This window comes from Oryx dammah, unplaced genomic scaffold (assembly GCF_014754425.2).
Source record: "Oryx dammah isolate SB20612 unplaced genomic scaffold, SCBI_Odam_1.1 HiC_scaffold_6, whole genome shotgun sequence".
Taxonomy (NCBI): domain Eukaryota; kingdom Metazoa; phylum Chordata; class Mammalia; order Artiodactyla; family Bovidae; genus Oryx; species Oryx dammah.
In genome coordinates, this window is record NW_024070190.1 from 8,048,797 (window position 1) to 8,069,947 (window position 21,151).

At 44.8% G+C, this 21,151-nt stretch overlaps 1 long non-coding RNA gene across 2 annotated transcripts in view; it reads left to right on the plus strand.

Moving 5' to 3' along the window:
* Positions 1-21,151, plus strand: part of LOC120865428 — a 56,155-nt gene that overhangs the window by 14,297 nt on the left and 20,707 nt on the right. Inside the window, exon 3 of one of the 2 annotated variants that reach the window (XR_005721397.1) lies at positions 673-708. The exons of the other annotated variant lie outside the window; for it this stretch is intronic. This is a non-coding gene — a long non-coding RNA (uncharacterized LOC120865428). Of the gene's footprint in view, positions 1-672; positions 709-21,151 lie in introns of those variants that run through there. 2 annotated transcript variants of the gene reach the window in all.

Below are 21,151 nucleotides of genomic sequence, written 5' to 3' on the forward strand. Positions count from 1 at the left end.
ATGACGTCTGTTTAGACATGTGTATTACATTATTTTTCTATTGGTAACAAAGGATTTGCACACTCCTCCCACACTGCGTCCTCCAGTCCCTAAATCATCTAGATAAAGCTCTCATGGGAACATGAAGCTCCTGCCAGATGGATGTCTTCCTGAATTACTGTCGTGTTGGGTGTGGCAGCAAACTTTGGTTGAACACCTCATTTCTGGGGTGGTGATACCCAAGTGTGACACACACCAACATATGTTTAACATCTTAATTCAAACAGAGTTGAGGAATAGGGTCTTCTGATAAACGCGAATTTGAACCTTTAATGAATTAATTTATCAATCTAGTTTCTAGTATACAGCAAAATGATTCCGTTATACATATGTATTTTCTTTATCATAGTCTTTTCCATTGTGGTTTATTACAGGAGATTGAATGTAGTTCCCAGTGCTATACACTAGGACCTTGTTGTTTATCTATTTTATATATAATAGTGTGTATCTGCTAATCCCAAATTCCTAATTTAGCCCTTCCCCACCCCCTTTCCTTCTTGTTTTCTGTGTTTCTGTTTTGTAGAAAAGTGCATATTGTATTTGTATCATAATTAATATTCCACATGTAAGGGATATTGTATACTATATGTCTTTCTTTTTCTGACATGTATCAGTTAGGATGATAATTTCTAGGTCCATCCGTGTTGCTGCAAATGGCATTATTTCCTGCTTCTGCTGGCTGAGGACTATTCCATTGTATGTATGTACTACATCTTCCTTATCCATTCATCTGTCAGCGGACACTTGTATGTTCCTTCCATGTCTTGGCTGTTGTGAATAGTGCTGCTATGAAGATTGAGGTGTATGTATCTTTTCAACTTAGAGTTTTCTGGTCTAATTGTTTAAAATCTTTCCCTGCTCTATGGTGAGAAATTTTGAAAAGTTTTCTTTTGACACTAAATCTGAACTGTAACTAGAGTTAATTTCTATGCATTGTGTGGCTTAAGGATCGAATGTCTCATCTTCATATACCTACTTTTTTTTCTAAAGCAGAGGACATTTTCAAGATAATGGGAAATGTGAATGTTAAGAAAAAGGAAAAACACAAGCAAACAGGACTGGATTCCAGGAGGTTAAGAAACAACTAGTCCTCAGAGTTTATTGAGATGAAGCCCTGCAGGCCAAGTGGTAATCGTGGGCCTTTACTGTGCTCCCCTGTCCCTTTGAAATGTATCACTTTTGGTTTAATTCAGCCTCTACACTTGAGAAAGGCTTGGGACCTGGGACCCTTTGCTGTAATGCTGCAAAGCTTGCAACCAGACACACCTCTCCTGGAGCAACAAAATACAAAGAAACTATATAGGACTGAAAATAACTGCATGCTAGCTCAGTAAGGGCAAATTTTAGACCTAAAAGATACAAAGAGACTAAAAACCCATCTGCCACTTTTGAGAAGCCTGGAGCAAAAACAGGGTGTTGGGAGCAAAGCGGGGTACTGCACATGCCCCCTGCACACAGCACCGCCTGAGGCATGGTGCCTCCCCACCACCTCAGCCTCCCCTCCTGCCTGACCAACGGACATACCCCCCAGCTTCACCTCATATAAGGAACAAGCGTGTCCCTCCTCGGGGAGTGAGCAAGCATGGGCTTCTGTTGCTTGTTCTTGCTCCTCTCTGCTGCAGCAGGGACCCCAGTAAAGCCTTGCCTGAATTTCTTGTCTAGCCTGTAGTCAATTTCTATTGATTGGGGAAGGCCAAGAACCCTGGTGGGTAACATACTGACTGGGTGAGTCCCTGAGCTCAGTTGGGTCATGGTGATAAGGAAGAGCACTTACATAAAAGCTATACTATTAATTTGTTCACTTACCTTAAAAATACCTAAAAATACCTTAAAAATACCTATTGACATACAAAAATGAAGAAGTATATTTCCCATCCTCAAGGAGCTCATCTGGATGAAAACCCAGTGCGATCTTCAGTGTGGTTTCATGAATGAACGTGAATGCCTTACACTCATTAAACCTTAACAGTTAACAAAGTACAGTCGTCCTTTGGTCTCCATGAAAGAGTGGCTTCAGGACCTCTTGTGGGTACGCAAATCAAGGGGGCTCAAGTTCCATTGTGGATCCACCTGTAAGGACAGATCCCACATCTGCAGATACAGAGAATCAACTGTACTCTATACGTGCAGGTAGTAGTCCGTGAGTATTTATGACTCCCTTTTATACATGTAATTGAGATTAACAGAGGCTCAGGGACTTGGAGAGAATTACAGTCAGTTAGCCCAGGGCCTGAAGTACAATCTAAAATTTTCTGTTAATCTGGTGTATTTCATCTATCCATCTCTTAACCTCAATTTCCTAATGCCATTTATTACACATCTGCCAATCTGCTGATGATCTGGATAGGTAGAGTGGATGATGGGAAGAGTATTGGGGAAGATCTCAGGCTACCTGCCTTCAGCCAGTTCCCAAGCTCTTTTCCAGCCAATTGCCTAACATCAAGCAAGTTACTTCATCTCTTTGCAATGCAGTTTCTACATCTATAAAATGAGGGGTTTGGACTAAATGCTTTTTCAAGTGTGTCTTGATTCTAATATGATATCCTACTAACTTGATTTTCAAAGTATTGTCTCATTTAATAGTTTTATTTACTAAGAGGTAATTGACTTCACGTGTACAAGTTCTATTGGGACAAATTCCTCACTAAGCCTCAACCTTTCCTGAGACCTAAGTGGTCCAAGAAAGGGGAATAATAAAACTAATTTTGCAGGACTGTTGTGATAATTAAATGGACTACATGTGGACACCAGTGAGGAAATGTTTGAAATTTATTTTATTAAAGTATAGCTAATATAGAATGTTGTGTTAATTTCTGCTCTATAGAAAACTGGTTCAGTTTTACATATATACACACATATACATTCTTTTTCATTATGATTTATTATAAGATATTGAATAATATCGTTCCCTGTGCTGTACAGGAGGACCTTGTTGTTTATCCATCCTGTATATAATAGTTTACATCTGTTAAGCCCAAATCCCAAATCCATCCCTTCCCCCACCCCTAACCCCCATGGCAACCACAAGTCTGTTCTCTGTGTCTGTTAAGTCTCCAGACATATGCCCAGGAGTTGTTACAAAGCAAAGGTGAACATACATCTGCTGGAAAGTTTTTCATTCTCATTTTTACAATCCAGGAATTTCAAAATACTTCGGGAGTGTTAGGTCATCCACAGACCTGTTTCTCTGTTACTCACCCACAGTTTGTCTGCATTCGCTCTGAGTCTTTGCAGGGTGTCTCACCCATACCTACAGTCCAACAGTGAGTGACTCAGCCTGTTGAATAACCCCCTTTTCCCCAGTATGACATGTCAACTTTATTTCATTGCTGTGGCATGTCTCTTGCCTGGTGGCTGATAAACAAGGCAACTCAGTTAGGAAACCAAAGCAAATTCCCTCCTTCTGAGTCAAGGCAGGAGGTCTGCCAATCTAGACCTAGGAGACAAGCTTTTACACCTTGCTCATTGTCTAAAGATGTTGTTCTTCTCTTTCTCAAGCTCACTCCACTCCCCTCACCCCTAGCCATCTCCCCAAAAGAGGCCATAACCTGGGAGCTATTTTTACCTACAGAATAAATCCAGGGGCACGATCTTTCGTGTTGCATTTATCAAAAAAGAGGGGGTTTATGTTATTGACTTATTTAAAATCAAGTATTGGTTTCTGCAAGGGTTTGATGCATTTGATGTTTGTAAAACTGGGTTACACTTTAGGATTCTCAGACTGCCGCACAGCTGGATTGTCTGCAGATATGGAAGTCTCTGGTCATGAAGACACCACAATACAATGAATGGGCAAGGCAGCGGTGTGACGTTTCTGGGCCCCATTTTCTTTATCTGGAAATAAGGATTAAAAATAACTCTTTTTTTGTGAGAATTAAGTGAGAATATGCATAGAGTGTTAGTTGCTCCATTGTGTCCAACTCTTTACTGTTTTGCCCAGAGTCCGAGTCCCCAAAACTGAGAGAATAAGACATCCACAGCAATGCAAAAGCATAAAGGGGTTTATTGCTAGCTCGAGCCAGGGCTCCTGTCACATCTAACACAGTGGAGTAGAACAAGAGCCCCAAGCCCAGATTTTCAGCAGTATTTATAAGTTTAGAACAAAGACAGGGAGTTGGCAAGGGTTGATTGGCTGCAGGGGTTTCCTGGTATTTACTGATTGGCCACTTATCATCCCTCTGATTGGTCAGAGATATCATCTCTCTGAAGCCCCGGAAGCATGACTCAGGGATTATTTTTGGCCTAGTGCACCTCTCTGAGCCTGTCATGGCTCTGGTGAGGTTGTAACATTTACGACCCCATGAACTGTAGCCCACCAGGCTCCTCTGTCCATAGAATTCTCCAGGCAAGAACACTGGAGTGGGTAGCCATTCCCTTCTCCAGGGCATCTTCCCCACCCAGGGATCAAACCCAGGTCTCCTGCATTGCAGGCGGATTCTTTCATGTCTGAGCCACCAGGGAAGCCCAAGCATAAAGTGCATGCAAAAATATACCCTTGATCTACATGAAGGTGATTCTGCCCATGGACTTTCTGTGTAGCCCTCACAACAATACTGGTTTCTGCCTTAATTGTCCCAAATGACAACATAGAGATTATTATGTTTACCATAAAATCATGTTTTCAAAAGCTTGAATTAGTAAAATATGAATTAGTACCACTATTCCAGAGGCAACTTAGCATTTCTGTCAAAAATAAAAATTACAGCTTACCAGTCCCACAAAGTACATTGGGTAGGTAAATTATTATAAATCTATAAAGAGGAATACCATCTCGGCAGCCATTAAACATCACGTTGTAGAAAAACATTTATTCTTATGGGAACTATTCATTCTGTATCACTCCGTGAAATATGCGAACAGTAAAAGAGGATACACTGTTTGATATTTTTTAATAAATAAGAAAAGCACATACACACATGGAAAAAATACTGGAAGGTACCCAGCAAAACATTAATCATAGTTTTCTTTGGTTGGAATCCAAGTGATTTTTGTTGTCTTCCTTTGTGATTTTTCTCTGTTCTACAAGTTTTCTTTTCTGATGATACTTTATTTCTTTGATTAGAAAAAAATATGGCTATGAAACCAATCTGGTTTTCAAATGAGTGTTATAATTTAATCCACAATCCCCTTTAGAATTCCAAATCCCAAACCTTTAGAATGCTTTAGAATGACTTAGAAAAGAATTTATAAATGTGTGCACAGGAAGAAAGCTGAGAAGAAACACATCAAAACATGAACAATATTATCTCTGTGTAATGGTTTATGAGTGATTTTGTTTTTCATCCTGCAATTTTCTGTATTCTCAAAATATCTACAATCTGTATATATTACTTTTAGAAGTAGGAAAAATGCTATTAAAATATCTGTTGAATCATTATTATTTATTAAAAGTAATGTTTTCTTGCTGCCTCCTGTGAGAGCAGTGTGGTTGATGTAAGCTTTTTTCATAGCTGAATTTTCTTGCTGTAAATAAACCGGCTCAAAGGAAGCTCATGATTCTCAGTTTCAGGATGTCTAATTTGAACAAAATCTATTTTTTCTTTTAAAAATCTTTCATTCATAGTTCAGGGTGATTTTAATTTGTATATATCAAGTTATTCAAAGCTCAAGTTATAAGACACCAGAGGGAAGACGGCTGAATAGGAGGAAAGCCTGAAAATCTTGTGGGCAACTCTGGCCTCACAGGATTGTCAGCCTGATTCCAGATCAAAGGGGCTCAGATAAATGCATTAACTTTAGATTTCTTTTCCCCCGAGCCTCAGATCCACTGGACACTTGCCCATCTGGGCTGAGCCCCATAGGCAGCTGCTTTTGGAGCAAGGGTGTCTTGAGGTCACATCTAAGCAGCTCTCCATGTCTGGTCAAACAACCAGAGTGTGTTTAAACATGAATGATATTTTCAAGGTCAGTGCTGGGTTTCTAGCAAAAGAAAAAAAATAACTGATATTTAGGATAGAAAACAGGGGCAGAGGGCGGGGAAACAAATGAAATTCTAGGTCTCTTATTGAAGCTCTCTGTCCAGCAAATATTTTAGGGATGTCTAGAAATGGGTGAATTTGGGACCAGATTACAGTTTCTTCATCTGTGTTTTTCTCTTAAAGGATGAGTTACTTGTATGTTGGAAAACAGCTCTTATTGACAAAGGTGAACAATGTTGACTTCTTAGCATAAATACCATTGCAGAGGAGAAAACAAACGAGGAAACAAACAACAGTGCATTTCTTTCCGTTAGTGACATCCCAAGCAGGAGGAGAAGAGGGTGACAGAGGACGTAATGATTGGATGCCATCACTGACTCAATGGACATGAGTTTGAACAAACTCCGGGAGATGGTGAAGGAGGGAAGCCTGACACGCTGCAGTCCACAGGGTCACAAAGAGTCTGACATGACTGAGTGACTGAACAACACCAAGCTATGCAGTGGCTCAGCTAGAAATCCGGGAATTATCCTTGCCTTTTATCTCTTTTACCCGCTTCTTCGATTCCAAACCCCCACCTCTTGTTTCTCCCAACCACCCCTTCTCCAGCTGCCACTGGCATCCTGGCCTTATCCTGGTGGCCTTCTCGAGGCCCCTGGACCTGTGGGTAGACTCACCCAGGTCCCAAAGCGGTCATCGCAGCATGCAAACCTAACTACGTCATTCCCTTTTAAAATTTACTCCTTCTGGGTCAAAATCCGAGCTCTTTGACCTGGCATTTCGGGGCCTTCTCTCTTTAGCTACCTCTACTCCTCCCAGCTCAGACCTGGGCTTCCTGCCATTTCCCGACCCCTGCAGGGCAAGGGTCCTTCCTTCAAACCACAAACTCAAAGATGAAATTGAGGATTTTAGGACTTCCCTGGTGGTCCAGTGGTTAAGAATCTGCCTGCCAATGCAGGGGACACAGGTTCAATCCCTGGTCTGGGAAGATCCCACATGCCACAGAGCAACTAAGCCTGTGCAGCACAACTACCCATGCCTGTGTGCCCTAGAGCCCATGTGCACAAGAGAAGCCTCCACAATGAGAAAACCACACACTGCAACTAGAGGAAAGCCTGTGTGCAGCAACTAAGACCCAGCACAGCTAAAAATAAATACATAAGATTTTTTAAAATTGAGGATTTTTAAAATGCTGTCAGCAGGGCCTTAAACTCCAAGCACGGGGCCTGTGTGACTATACTAAGTCATCTACGAACCTTCAAGTTGTGAACTTTCAAAGATGCGAACAAGTGTTCACACGTCCAATCGCATACGTTAGCTCACGTGTCTGCTTTACACTGCCATGGGTGTGCATCCTTTACAAGTGGTCACGCTTAGGTGTATTTCACTGTAGCGTACTGTATAGGGTACAGTGGTACAGTGTCTTTGTGTGAAAAGTACTATAAATCTATTACAATATTGTGCTGTAGTACATATACAGTATACTACATACAGCCAATTATGTTAGTTGGGTACCTAGGCTAATGTTGTTGGACTTACGAACATATTGTACTTACAAATGCGTTCTCAGAAAAAAACTCCTTTGAATGTCGGGGACTTACTACGTTCAAGTCACCTGCCCATGAGGCCAGCCCTGCCCCATGGGGTGTTTACACCACAGTTCCCTCACTCCTGTGGCGCTTAGCCTGGAATATCCTGCTCATTCTCCACTTTCATCATCCTCTTCTCCTCCTTGTTCTTTAAGATTCACTTGGCTTGGGTACCACACCAAGAAATCCCTCCAGACTTTCTTCCTACAACCCAGGACTCCCAAGTTGTGGTGTGTCTTTGTCCTCTGAGCTCATTTTAGTCAGTGATTCCCCAAAGATGGGCCTCAACCATCTATGTATGAGCTCCTAGGGCAGTTTTGACAATGAATCTGAACCACTGAGGCGAGGCCTGGGTACCTGCAAAGCTCATAAGCAGTTCTATGTGCCCCATACTGAGGTCTGAGGATGAACGCTCCTGGTCTGGTCTCCTTTTTGGGGTCTCTGCTTCCTTAATATCTGGCACAGTGCCTGGCACCCCCATGTGTACCCTGGCCTCCAGAGGAGCTCCAGAAGTGGGGGAAGTCCTGTTTTCTCTGGTTGGGGGCCCTCCTGGGAGGCACCAGGCAGGCTGCAGGCCAAGGAGTGTGCAAGGCCCCCACCTGCCAGCATTTCCTTCCAGGTCTCCTTGTTCTTGAATCGAAAGGTGACATCCATCCAGAAAAAAGCTAAAAACCCAGGACCCTGCCACTGGCTTGCATCTGGCCCAGAGTAAAAGGCAGCAGTGAACTTGGCCATGGCTGAATTTAGCCCAGTTCTGGTACTGGCATGGGGTGTATCGATCACAGAAGTCCAGGGACCTGCACCCAAGGCCTGATAGCCCCCTTCCCACGCTCTCAGCCCTGGGCTCACAGAGCAGCACCCAGGATGCTGTAAAGATGCTCCAGCCTCAGGCCCCAAACAGGGCATTTCTTTGCAAGGAGGGGAAGATGCTACCTTGGGTGGCGGGTGTGCAGAAGAAGGGCTGTGCTGTGTTAAATCGCTTCAGTCGTGTCTGACTCTTTGCGACCATAGGGACTGCAGCCCGCCAGGCTACTCTGTCCATGGGATTCTCCAGGCAAGAGTACTAGAGTGGGTTGTCATTTCCTTCTCCAGGGGATCTTCCCAACCCAGGCATCGAACTGCATTGGCAGGTGGGTTCTTTACCACTAGGGCTACCTGGGAAGCCCCAGGGGAAGGGCAACCAGCCTGAAATCTTCTACTACTGTTCACTCCTGTCTTCTCTGCAAGATGGAAGAGCTGCAGGTACAGCCCAGGGGGCACCTATATCCTCCATGCTGGACACACCCTTGGCTCAGCTGGCCACATTCCCAAGACCAGCCCAGGGCCCACCCAGATCAACAAGCCCGCCCCCCTCAACAAGCAGGCCATCTCCACTCTCAGGGTCTCCCCATTACCCTCACTCATGGAGCCTGGGGCACCCCAAGCCCTAGGCTCCCATGGTCCTATTTCAGGCATATCTACTCCAAGCAGGAAGACTGCCTTACAAAAACTTGGCCCTTTCTCTCCTGTTTTGATTAGATACAGACTGTTTTTGCTTTGTTTAAAAAAATATTTTTGGTTTCTTTTATGGCTGTTGTTTTAAACAGTAGCTCTTTCTAATTAGGAGCATCATCAAATTTGGGTCCATTGCCAGCTAAACTAGGCAAAATTTCGAGGTCTTGAGGAGGCTGTTACAGAAAGGGGAGCCCTGCAGTGTCCACGGCAGAAAGAGGCAAGGACCCCCAACGGACCACTTAGTAACTGTCCATGATCCAGTTAGCCGGTGGCCTGCCTGTGGTTGCCTGAGTAAACAGAGGTCTCGTGAATCACAAGGTAACTAGGGCTACTTCTCTGTCAAGTTCTTCAGCCACATACAATTTCTCACTATTCCTCTGAAATTTTCCTTTATCATCAACATCATCACCCAGTATCAACAGCTTAAATTCACCAAATGATTCATATGTGTGAGGCATGGTGTGAATGTTGTCCTTAAAGAGTCTCATTATGTCCCATATTAACCCTGAATATTGCCATTATTGGCCCCATTTATGGATGGGATGATGGAGGCTCATAGGTGCAGGTCACCTGTTCAAAGTCATACAGATATTAGGATTCAAATGTACATTGCACTGTGGCCATAGTGAACCTGTGCATATATAGTTCCCCCATGGATCACTTCCTTTATATGGCCTCCCTAGTCAGCAGGAAGGGATGCTCAGGATCACCCTTCCTTAGCCCTTCAGAGCAACCACCACATGCATTCACATTTCTGTCTACCTGTTGTTCAGTTGCTCAAGTCGTGTCCAACTCTTTGCAACCCCATAGACTGCAGCACACCAGGCTTCCTTGTGCTTCACCATCTCCCAGAGTTTGCTCAAAATCATGTCCATTGAGTCGGTGATGCCATCCAACTATCTCATTCTCTGTCATCCCCTTCTCCTCCCGCCTTCAAGCTTTCCCAGCATCAGGGTCTTTGCCAATGAGTCAGTTCTTTGAATCAGGTGGCCAAAGTATTGGGGCTTCAGCTTTAGCAACAGTCCTTCCAATGAGTTTAGGGTTGATTTCTTGTCTACCTGTGATATGATTTAAAAAACACATAGATATATTTGGCCTTTGTCCTCATTTCCTGGCACAGAGTTCTTAAAACCTTTGGAATTTCCTAGTGATAGGAGTGTTATTCATAACACTTTGACCACACCTGAATTTATGCTGATGAGATGGCTCATGGGGGTTCCCAGGGAAACCAAACATATAGTGAGAGGGTTGGAAATTTCAGCCCCACCCCACCTCAGCATCACCTCCATGGAGGTGAGAGGGATTGGGGATTGAGTTCAATCTCGATGGCCAATGCTTTCATCAATCATGCCTACTTAATGAAACCTCCACAAAAATCCCTAAAATCCAGGAGCTTCTGATCTGGAAACCACATTCACATGCTGGGAGAGTGGTGCACCCCAACCCAATAGAGGCTCCTGTGCTGGGGACCCTTCCAGACCTTGTCCAATGTAAATACTTCTTCATTTGACTGTTCATTTCTCTCCTTTACAATTAACAATAATCATAAGTCTTGACTTCAGTGAGTCCTTGTAGTATATTATAGAACCTGAAGGCAGGTCATGGGAACCACTGAATTTGTAGCCAGCTGCCCAGAAGAGCAAGTGGGCTGGGGACTCCATTTGCAGCTGGTGCCTGAAGTGGGAGCAGTCTCATGGCACTGAGCCCTTGATCTGGGGTGGGTGTGTGTGTTGGGTGGGTGGGGGTGGGGGGAGGTCCTGTGCTAACTCCAGGCAGTTAGTGTCAGAACTGGATTGAACTGTAGGACACCCTATTGGTATCAGAGACTTGAAAAACTAGTTGATTGGTGTTGGGGAAACCACAGAACCACTGTGTTGACCCATGAGCTAGACCCTGGGGAGGGCCTAGACAGCACAGAGCCTGGCATGTCACAGGTACTCACCTCGTTTCACCCCTTTATCTGCAACTTCAGGCTCTCAACCTCCAGGCGTAGCTCCTGAAACCTCTCTTTATCTTCAGTTAGTTAGTGAAACTGGTGTTCATTGGGTTTGGCTCAGTGAGCTTGGCCTTCAAATGAGAGGTGTTAGTTAAGTTTGAGGACTCAATGACTAAGGTCACATTGATGCTCAGTGACAGAGCAAGGACGGGGCATATCAGCCTCTTAAGTCAGACATCAACCCTTGGCCTCACTGTCTTTCAACTTCCCGAAGTTTGCTTCCTTATTCGCTGCCACAATTCTGTAGGACCAATGATGGCACCCCACTCCAGTGCTCTTGCCTGGAAAATCCCATGGATGGAGGAGCCTGGTAGGCTGCAGTCCATGGGGTCGCTAAGTCAGACATGACTGAGCGACTTCACTTTCACTTTTCACTTTCATGCATTGGAGAAGGAAATGGCAACCCACTCCAGTGTTCTTGCCTGGAGGATCCCAGGGACGGAAGAGCCTGGTGGGCTGCCGTCTATGGGGTCACACAGATTCGGACACGACTGAAGTGACTTAGCAATGCAAAAGTCAAGTCTCCGTGAAGGTTTAGGACTCAATGAAAATGGTTTCCACTCTTTAAACTGGACTTTTCTCCATCAGGCAGGATAACTGAAGGCAGCATCTCAGCTTTTCGCCACCCACCGAATAGGCCTCTCTGTCTGGAAGCCCCGCTCCCTCTGAAGGCGAGAGAGCTGAGGGCAGTTGGGGAAGGAGATGACTCCAGAAAGGCTCCACTGCTGTCAGCAGCTTCCAATGCAGTGATTCACGGGGCCGGCCAGCTCTGCATCACGGAGGCCAACTGGGCATCTGTCATCGGCGCTCTCCTCTCTCGGAAACGGCTTCTTCAAAAGGGTCTGCAGCCGCCAGTGGCGAGGCCTGCTCGGAGCTGCTGGGGTGGTTGGAAGGTGGAGGGAGGCGGGGCGGGGGGTGGGGGGGAGGAGGCCTGGAGAGCTGCCGCCCAGAGAGGCCGGTGACAGGAAGAATCCATCAATCTTGCATGCAGCGCCAAATATGGCGCTGGGCTCGAGAGGTAATAAACAAAATGGTCACACTGCGGGCTCACAAGGAGAGACGTGACAGAGGAGAGCGAGGGGCCGGCCTGACGTCAGCGTGTGCGGTCCCGGCTGAGCTGCCCGGCTCACCCCAGGGAGCAGGAATCCCATATTTGTCCTTGCGGAGCCCCTGTGGGCTTTGTTCTTGATGGATGCGCCCGAAGCCGGAAGGGGGAAGCTAAGGCCGTGGATCATGTGGAAATGTGTTCTTGGCACTGCCCCCTGGGCCGGTAGGCTTTCCGAAGGCATGGTGTGGATTGAGCCCCTCTGTCACGGCCCCTGCTTGCTTTTGGCAGCACCATCCACTCACAGCTGGGCTGTTAGTGAGGAGGGAGCAGATGTCATTGTTGGAAATAGCCAGAACTGTTCCGCATGAATGGTGTGAGCACATATTATACAAATTTGAATTTTATTTTATTTTTTACTGTAAACACTTGTTGCTGGGGCTTCCCAGGTGGTGCTAGTGGTAAAAAACCCACCTGCCATTGTACGTAGACATAAGAGATGTGGATTCGATCCCTAGGTTGGGAAGATTCTCTGGAGTATTCTTGCCTGGAAAATCCCATGGACAGAGTCTACAGCCCATACGGTCGCAAAGAGTCGGACACAACTGAAGTGACTTAGCACCTGTTGCTTAGCTGTTTTATTTTATCTTGTTATTTTTTGCCCTTGGGGATGTGGGATCTTAGTTTTCCAACCAGGGATTGAAAGAACAGTCTGCATTGAAAGAACAGTCTGAACTACTAGGCCACCAGGGAAGTCCCAAATTTTGAGTTTTAGAGATTTTAGGACAGCTGTTTGTAGGGGGCTGGAGAACCCACAGACACCTAAGGCTGGTCCAGATGACTAATTTCCCCACATAAAAATCTGAGAGCAGAGCACGGTGTTTCCCCTCCAGGACCGGATGGTTGGCATGTCTCTAAGGGCCATGGGGCAGAGGCCACTTCTAGTGGTGTCTTTGAGAATACCTGGCTCCTGCATTGGCTTCGTGAAAAATGGAGCCCTCGCCCTTTGCTAAGTCTCTGTGTGTTTGGCTTTTGTTTTTAATTTGGAGTATAGTTGATTTACAAAGTTGCGTTAGTTTGCAGCGTACTGCAAAATGAGGCAGTTATACATATATTTGGGTTTTCTTAACCATGAGATTTATCAGGGGCTTGTGTCTTATATGACTGCCTAGAGGAATAGCTGATGAGGGAGGTAAGATCACGTGATGGGAAGAAGTACCCAGGATTTTGAGCCAGAAAGACCTGGTTTTGAATCCCAGCTGTGCCCATCAGCACCCGTGAGCCCTTTGAGCATTCAGCAAACACACCAAGTTTCCACGCGTCCATAAAATGGGGTGATTGCTCCCTCTTCGCAGAGTTTTCATGAGAAATAGCCTTTCAGAAGGTAGTTCAGCTCAGTCATTCAGTCGTGTCCGACTCTTTGCGACTCTATGAACACCAGGCCTCCCTGTCCACCACCAACTCCAGGAGTTTACCCAAACTCATGTCCATTGAGTCGGTGATGCCATCCAACCATCTCATCCTCTGTCATCCCCTTCTCCTGCCCTCAATCTTTCCCAGCATCAGGGTCTTTTCAAGTTCTCAGTAAACTGTAGTTTCTATTGAAATGCATATGGGTTCTTGTAAATTACCTATAGATTGTTCATGGCTAGAAACTCTCCTTCTTCCTGTACATTTTTGTGATTCAGAGCTCTTTCCAACAAGCTGTGGCTTTAAAAATGCAGATGCCTTCTGCAGAAGAAAAAAAGCTTTCCGAGGAAAGCCAAAGGGCAAACTGTTCTGATTAGCGCAACTCTGTCTGCACTCTAATGCCTGCTCTTGCCTGTCACAGAATGCTGAGCAGGGGTCTGCATCAGAACTGCGCAGAAATGTGACTGCGATCCTGCCTGACCATGAGACTGGGGTGCACCACCGTTGTCCTCAGTCTTTCCGCCGGTCACCCTCAGTGGAAATGCACTGAAGGTTTCAGATCAGCAGCCTGAGGAGTGGGAGCCAGAGATGGGGGATGGAGAAAATGCAGCTCCTGAGCTGTCCCAGAGGTGGCAAGCTTTCCATGCTGCTGATAGCAATGTGGCCAGCATACTGGATGCACTAAGGGATGGTCACCACATGCCTTTCGTGCCCTCATGTTGATTGGACCCATTCCTGTTGATTCTCCAAGATCACTGTCTATATGGAGAAAATTAGGAGATCCGCCAGAGAAGGAAATGGCAACCCACTCCAGTGTTCTTGCCTTGAGAATCCCAGCGACGGGGGAGCCGGTGGGCTGCTGTCTATGGGGTCGTACAGGGTTGGACACGACTGAAGCGACTTAGCAGCAGCAGCAGCAGGAGATCCACAGGCATTTGCTTCATATTGTCCAGGATGGAAAATTCTTATCCCTTGTCCCAGAAGAAAAATAGCTGAGAGGCCATCAGATATTAAGTCTTAAACATCATGGAGAGATAATGTCCCAGAGCCATATGAGCTCTGACGGACCAAAACAGGGAGGTAAATGAACTAAAAATGGGAAATGAATGAGGATGTCTAAACAGACAGGCAAGCCATTATTAACACAAGAATAGGATTAAACCTAACGCACGACTTACTAGTTTTAGTTGTGTCTGCAATTCATATTTCTCCCACAGTGAAGCTACATTAAGAATAGTAGATTAAATAAATAAAGAATAATGGAAGAGGGTGACGATTGTCATTTATCACCCATAAAGATCCACATTTCCACTCTGTGGCAACAAAATCGGGGATCTAAATATTAACAAGTAGAACACATTATAAACAGTTATATATTATTATCGCTGTAAAGTCATTACAGAAGAAATAAAAACTGTTTTTTAACTATTAATATTCATCAAATGTTAATGAAAATACCTAACAAATAATTATGAAAAACACATTGCTTAAGTAATAAAGATGAAAGAGATGATCATCGTGGTGAATATATAATCTGCAAAATAAAGATCATGCCTTTAATAAGACTTAATTATGTCATTAAATATTTAATTTTACTTTCACTACTAAATTTTGTTTGCATTTCGCATATTTTAAATGTAAAAAGCTCCTTAATAAGATTTGTCATTTAGTGCACATCAAATGCCAGAGCATTGAAGTTTGACTTATTGTCTTCATCAGATTGGTCGAACATCATTTTATTTATCATGAAATGAAATGAACGACCTTCTTTGAAATTTACTACATGTTATGCTTTATCCAAACGGGGTTTAATAATTGATTCTAGGTTATATCCACAAAAATAATGTTTTCTAATGGTGACCAAAAAAAATCATTGCTTTCCTTTCAGTTTTTTTTAAATGAATATCTCACAATGCCCCCCATTTCCCACTGTTTGTATAAGATAAAGTAGGTCTGATTCCGCCTCAGCTTGCTATAGGATAGGTCTGATACCATTCATAATGAGATCATTCATTTCCTGAGAGTTGATCCCTTCACTTATAATTTCCGCCTCTAGATAAATCCTGTTTCACTGGTTTAAGGTCACAGCAAGTTAGTTGGTTTCCTGGTATTGGTGAATATTGCTGAAAACTCTTGGACTCCAAATATCTTATAGTATTGTTTATACATGTAATCTAAACAAAAAGGGTACAAATGAACTTATTTACAAAATAGAAGTAGAATCACAGGTGTAGAGAACAAACTTATGCTTACCATGGGGGGAGGATGGGGGAGGGATAAATTGGGAGACTGAGATTGACATATACACACTGCTGCTGCTGCTGCTGCTAAGTTGCTTCAGTCATGTCTGACTCTGTGCAACCCCATAGACGGCAGCCCACCAGGCTCCCCCGTCCCTGGGATTCTCCAGGCAAGGACACTGGAGTGGGTTGCCATTTCCTTCTCCAATGCATGAAAGTGAAAAGTGAAAGTGAAGTCCCTCAGTCGTGTCCGACTTAGCGACCCCATGGACTGCAGCCTACCAGGCTCCTCCATCCATGGGATTTTCCAGGCAAGAGTACTGGAGTGGGGTGCCATTGCCTTCTCCGCATATACATACTACTATATATAAAATCGGTATCTTACAAGGGCCTACTGCTTAGCACAGGGAACTCTACTCAATACTCTGTAATAACCTATAGAGGAAAAGAATCTAAAGAGTGGATATAGATAAATGTAAAACTGCTATATACTTGAAACCGATGCAACACTGTAAATCAACTATATGCCAATAAAAAACTTTTTAATAAAAATAAACACATACATAAATAAAAGCATTAAAAAAAGAGAAAACAAGCAAAAAAACTCTCAGCCTCACCTTCACACACAGTGAGAACCTCCTCCGTCTCAAGCGCCCTGTGCAAGGCCTGACTAGATCACTCAGTGGACACAGCCAGAGAGGCGCACACAGCACAGAGACGCGGGGACATGGTTTCCATGGCTCAGCGGAGCCAGGGGTGTGCATCTGTCCCCATTCACATCGGCAGCTGGAAATCAGCTATGAACCAGCACACCACTGTGTATATGTTCAGGGATCAGGACACGACACCCCACTTCTCTCCCACTGCCCCTTCACTACCTGACCCATAGCCCAGCAGGAGGAGCAGAGATGCTCCGTGGTTGCCAGCAGGTCAGGGTACCAAGTGCCCGCCAGGTCTTCAAACATCTCAGTAGGACAAATGTTGCTTTCTCCCCCCAGTGTCTCCATCTCCTGACCAGCTCTTACTCCCAGTCCCGCAGCTGAGGCAACAGGGTAGAGGCCCACACCCAGGTTTTCCTTTGCTGCCAGAAGATAAAGAGCTCTCCGTGGGGAGAGAGGAAGGTACTCTCCTCTCGTGCACGTCTCCTGATGGAGTCACTGCCTAGGGAATCTCTCCACCTGGACTCCAGGGCTGAGAAGGAAGCTGGATGGGGGGGCAAGTGACCAACCGTCCCACTTAGGACAGGATGAGAGTTTTCTGGGGTGGAGGGACATTCAGAGATAAAACCCAAGATGGTCCCAGGCAGCTCTGGATGGTGGGTCCCCATGGGGGCATCTTCTATCCTTATTCTCTTACCCCATCTTCCCCGGGGGTCCAGAAAGGCAGATCCACTAGAAGACAGATATCTGTTTGGAAAGGCCTATTCCTTCTCTGACAGTGACTGGGAAGAATAGGAACAACAGAGAAGAAACCAGAAGTCCCCAGGAGAATCCACTGTTTCCGTCCTCGGACATAAATGAGGGGTCTGGAGCTCCATCTTTGATCCATTTAGGAACTCAATTACCTAACCTCTGGAGCTTTGGGGAGGCCTGAGCCCCCAGCTCCTGGGAGAGGCCTGTGGAAATATGGACACAGCCTCCTCCCTCCTGACTGCCAGGCCTGTGCAGGCTCATCATTATTCATGCCTATCAGGGCTTTCCACGTTTCCCAGTCACCAGAAACTTGCCCTTCTGGGTTTTCCATTCCTACTTGGCTGGAAGTGCCTGACTTGCATACGGTGGGCTGGGGGTAGCCGGCTGGTGTGTCAGTCTGTGGATGCCAGACGAACAGGCCCATCCTGACCCCCTCGGCCACTCTGGTCTTAACTTCCTTCCCCAGGATGTCCTGGCTTTTTTTAGATTTGCCACTTTCACAGAAGAAACAATGACCAGAATAGTAATGGGGCGAATCTCCCTGCCTCCTCTCGCTCACACTTGTCCTAGAATGGAGCCACTTCACGTGATTGCCCCTTTTCTAGCCTCTGCAGGGAAGTGGGGAGTCAGACAGCCTGGGGATTGCTGGTTTAACAGTGGTGCTGGGGTTGCTGCTCACTTCCAAGGGGTTCTGCCCATGAAGAGGGGGTCCAGAATCTGTTTTTTGTCAGATTCTTTTCCATGATAGATTATTATAAGAAATTGAGTGTCGTTCCCTGTGCTATGCAGTATCTATTATTTATTTTATACATAGACATGAGTATCTGTTCATCTCAAACTCCTAATTTATACCCCCTTGCTTTCTCCTTTGGTAATCATAAGCTTTTTCTTCTATGGACCATCGAAAAGGCAAGAGAGTTTCAGAAAAACGTCTATTTCTGCTTTATTGACTGTGCCAAAGCCTTTGACTGTGTGGATCACAAGAAACTGTGGAAAATTCTGAAAGAGATGGGAATACCAGAGCACGTGACTTGCCTCTTGAGAAACCTGTATGCAGGTCAGGAAGCAACAGTTAGAACTGGACATGGAACAACAGACTGGTTCCAAATAGGAAAAGGAGTACATCAAGGCTGTATATTGTCACCCTGCTTATTTAACTTCTATGCAGAGTACATCATGAGAAACGCTAGGCTGGAAGAAGCACAAGCTAGAATCAAGATTGCCGGGAGAAATATCAATAACCACAGATATGCAGATGACAACTCCGTTATGGCAGAAAATGAAGAAAAACTGAAGAGCCTCTTGATGAAAGTGAAAGAGGAGAGTGAAAAAGTTGGCTTAAAGCTCAATATTCAGAAAACTGAAATCATGGCATCTGGTCCCATCACTTCATGGCGGGAAAACAGTGGAAACTGGTCAGCCACTGGAAACACTGGAAACACTGGCTGACTTTATTTTGGGGGCTCCAAAATCACTGCAGTTGGTGATTGCAGCCATGAAATTAAAAGATGCTTACTCCTTGGAAGGAAAGTTATGGCCAACCTAGACAGCATATTAAAAAGCAGAGACATCACTTTGTCAACAAAGGTCCATCTAGTCAAGGCTATGGTTTTTCCAGTAGTCATGTATAGATGTGAGAGTTGGACTATAAAGAAAGCTGAGTGCAGAAGAATTGATGCTTTTGAACTGTGGTGTTGGAGAAGACTCTTGAGAGTCCCTTGGACTGCAAGGAGATCCAACCAGTCCATCCTAAAGGAGATCAGTCCTGGGTGTTCATTGGAAGGACTGATGTTGAAGCTGAAACTCCAGTACTTTGACTCATTTGAAAAGACTCATGCTGGGAAAGATTGAGGGCAGGAGGGACGACAGAGGATGAGATGGTTGGATGGCAGCCCTGACTCAATAGACACGAATTTGGGTGAACTCCAGGAGTTGGTGATGGACAGGAAGGCCTGGCGTGCTGCGGCTCATAGGGTTGCAAAGAGTCCGACACGACTGAGCGACTGAACTGCACTGAATGAGCCTGTTTCTGTCTTGTAGATGAGCTCATGTGTGTCATATTTTAGATTCCACATATAAGTGACCATATGGTATTTGTCTTTCTCTGTCTGGTTTACTTCACTTAGTATGATCATCTCTAGGTCCATCCATGTTGCTGAAAATGGCATTATTTCATTCTTTTTTGGAGCTGAATAATATTCCATTGTGTACATGTAGCACATCTTCTTTATCCATTCATCCGTCCGTGTATATTCAGGTTGCTTCCATGTCTTAGCTATTGTGACAAAGGACACATTTCAATTACCTTTTCTAAGTGCCTCATTGTGTTGTCCACGGCCATCGAACGAAGGGCTCTTCCTCATTCACTGAGTCTCAGTACTTTTCTGTGCTGGGAAAACACCCAGCTGTTAGGTTGTATTTATCAGTGAAAGAAGGCAGATCCTTGCCATTAAAGTCCTGTTTCTACTCTGGTGTTTTCCCACCATGTGAAGAAATGCACGATTCTAATTTCTTCGTTCACACGGGCCTTGAGAAGATGAGATACTCAAGGACAGACGGATAGCCCAGAGCTGGGCAAGGAACAGGAAGTGAGATACCCCCATGGATATCTGTTCTATGTTAAACCTGCTCCTGGCTTTACTTTATTTAAGCCTAAAAGCAATTGTGTGACCTAACTACAGTAAGTCCCTGACATACTAATCTTCAAGTTGCAAAATTTCAAAGATTCGAATGTGCGTTCCATTAATGTCAGATGTGTGTGAAATTGCAGCTTGCCCTCCATCTCCTGTTGCTGACAGTCCTTCACCTCTACCATCTCCCACCCCCCTCCCTCCTCCAGGCAGTTGCTCTCTTGCCTGTTTTCTCGATGCCAGTCCCTAGTCCCTGTATGCCAGGTGTTGTACTGTACTACTGTGCTTTTCAAGATACTATCCTGTAACATTTAAAATGTTTTCTATGTTTTCTTTTGTTTTTTATGTATTATTTATGAAGGGTATTAGAAATCTATTACATTACTATATAGCTGATTGTGTGCGTGCCTTGGGTATCTAGGCTAACTTCGTTGGGCTTACAAACACACCGGACTTGCAAGCTCACACTCGGAATGGAACTCATTCGTGTGCAGGGGACTGACTGTACTAGCGTTCCCATTTCACAACTGAGGCAAACTCAGAAAGGTTAAGAAACTGTCTCAGAAAGGGACACTCAGGAAGGAATAGAGAGACAGGTCTTGAACCGGGTTTGTCTAATTTCACTGGCACAGAGGCTGAGGATGTTAGATGGAAATTCTCCTTCATCTTAACACAGGAGGGCCACCATTCAACAACGGAAAGAAGTGTTTGAGATTGACTCTCCGTTCTCTCTGTGTGTGTGTAATTATTGCTCCCCCAGTAAGACAAGGCCAGTGGTGAGAATCAGTGTGAGTCAAACAGACCTATTTTACATTCTTCCTTGTGTTCTTTCTTTGTTTTCCTCCTATTTCTAATGGAAAATTCTAGAGCCTCTCTGTCTAATACAGTAGCCATCAGCCCCACGTGGCTACTGAGCCCTTGAGACACCAGATTTCCAAGACTCAATATGAAAAAAGGAATACAAAATACCCCATTAATAATTTCTAGATTGATTTTATTGAAACGATCATAGTTTGGATATACTGGGGATAAATAAATTGGATTAACATTTATGTCATCTGTTTCTTTTTGCTTTTTCATGGGGCTAGTAGAAAATGTAACGTTACGTTATATGGCTTGTGTCTTATCTCTATTGGAGAGCACTGATCTGCTGCACTGCCTTTGTTAAGTCCTGATAAAAGACGGATGGCTTGTTAAAACTCTCCTTGGCCAGAGAAAATGCTTTTACCCCATTAATACTCACACTGAAACAAAATGAGGCTGATTGGGGATGAACACAGCTTGGGCCCCTGCCTCCCTGGCCCTCTGGGATATGCTCGGGGTACTGGCTGGGGCAGCCCATGCCTTGTTCCCTGAATCCACAGCTCTCGACATTCTG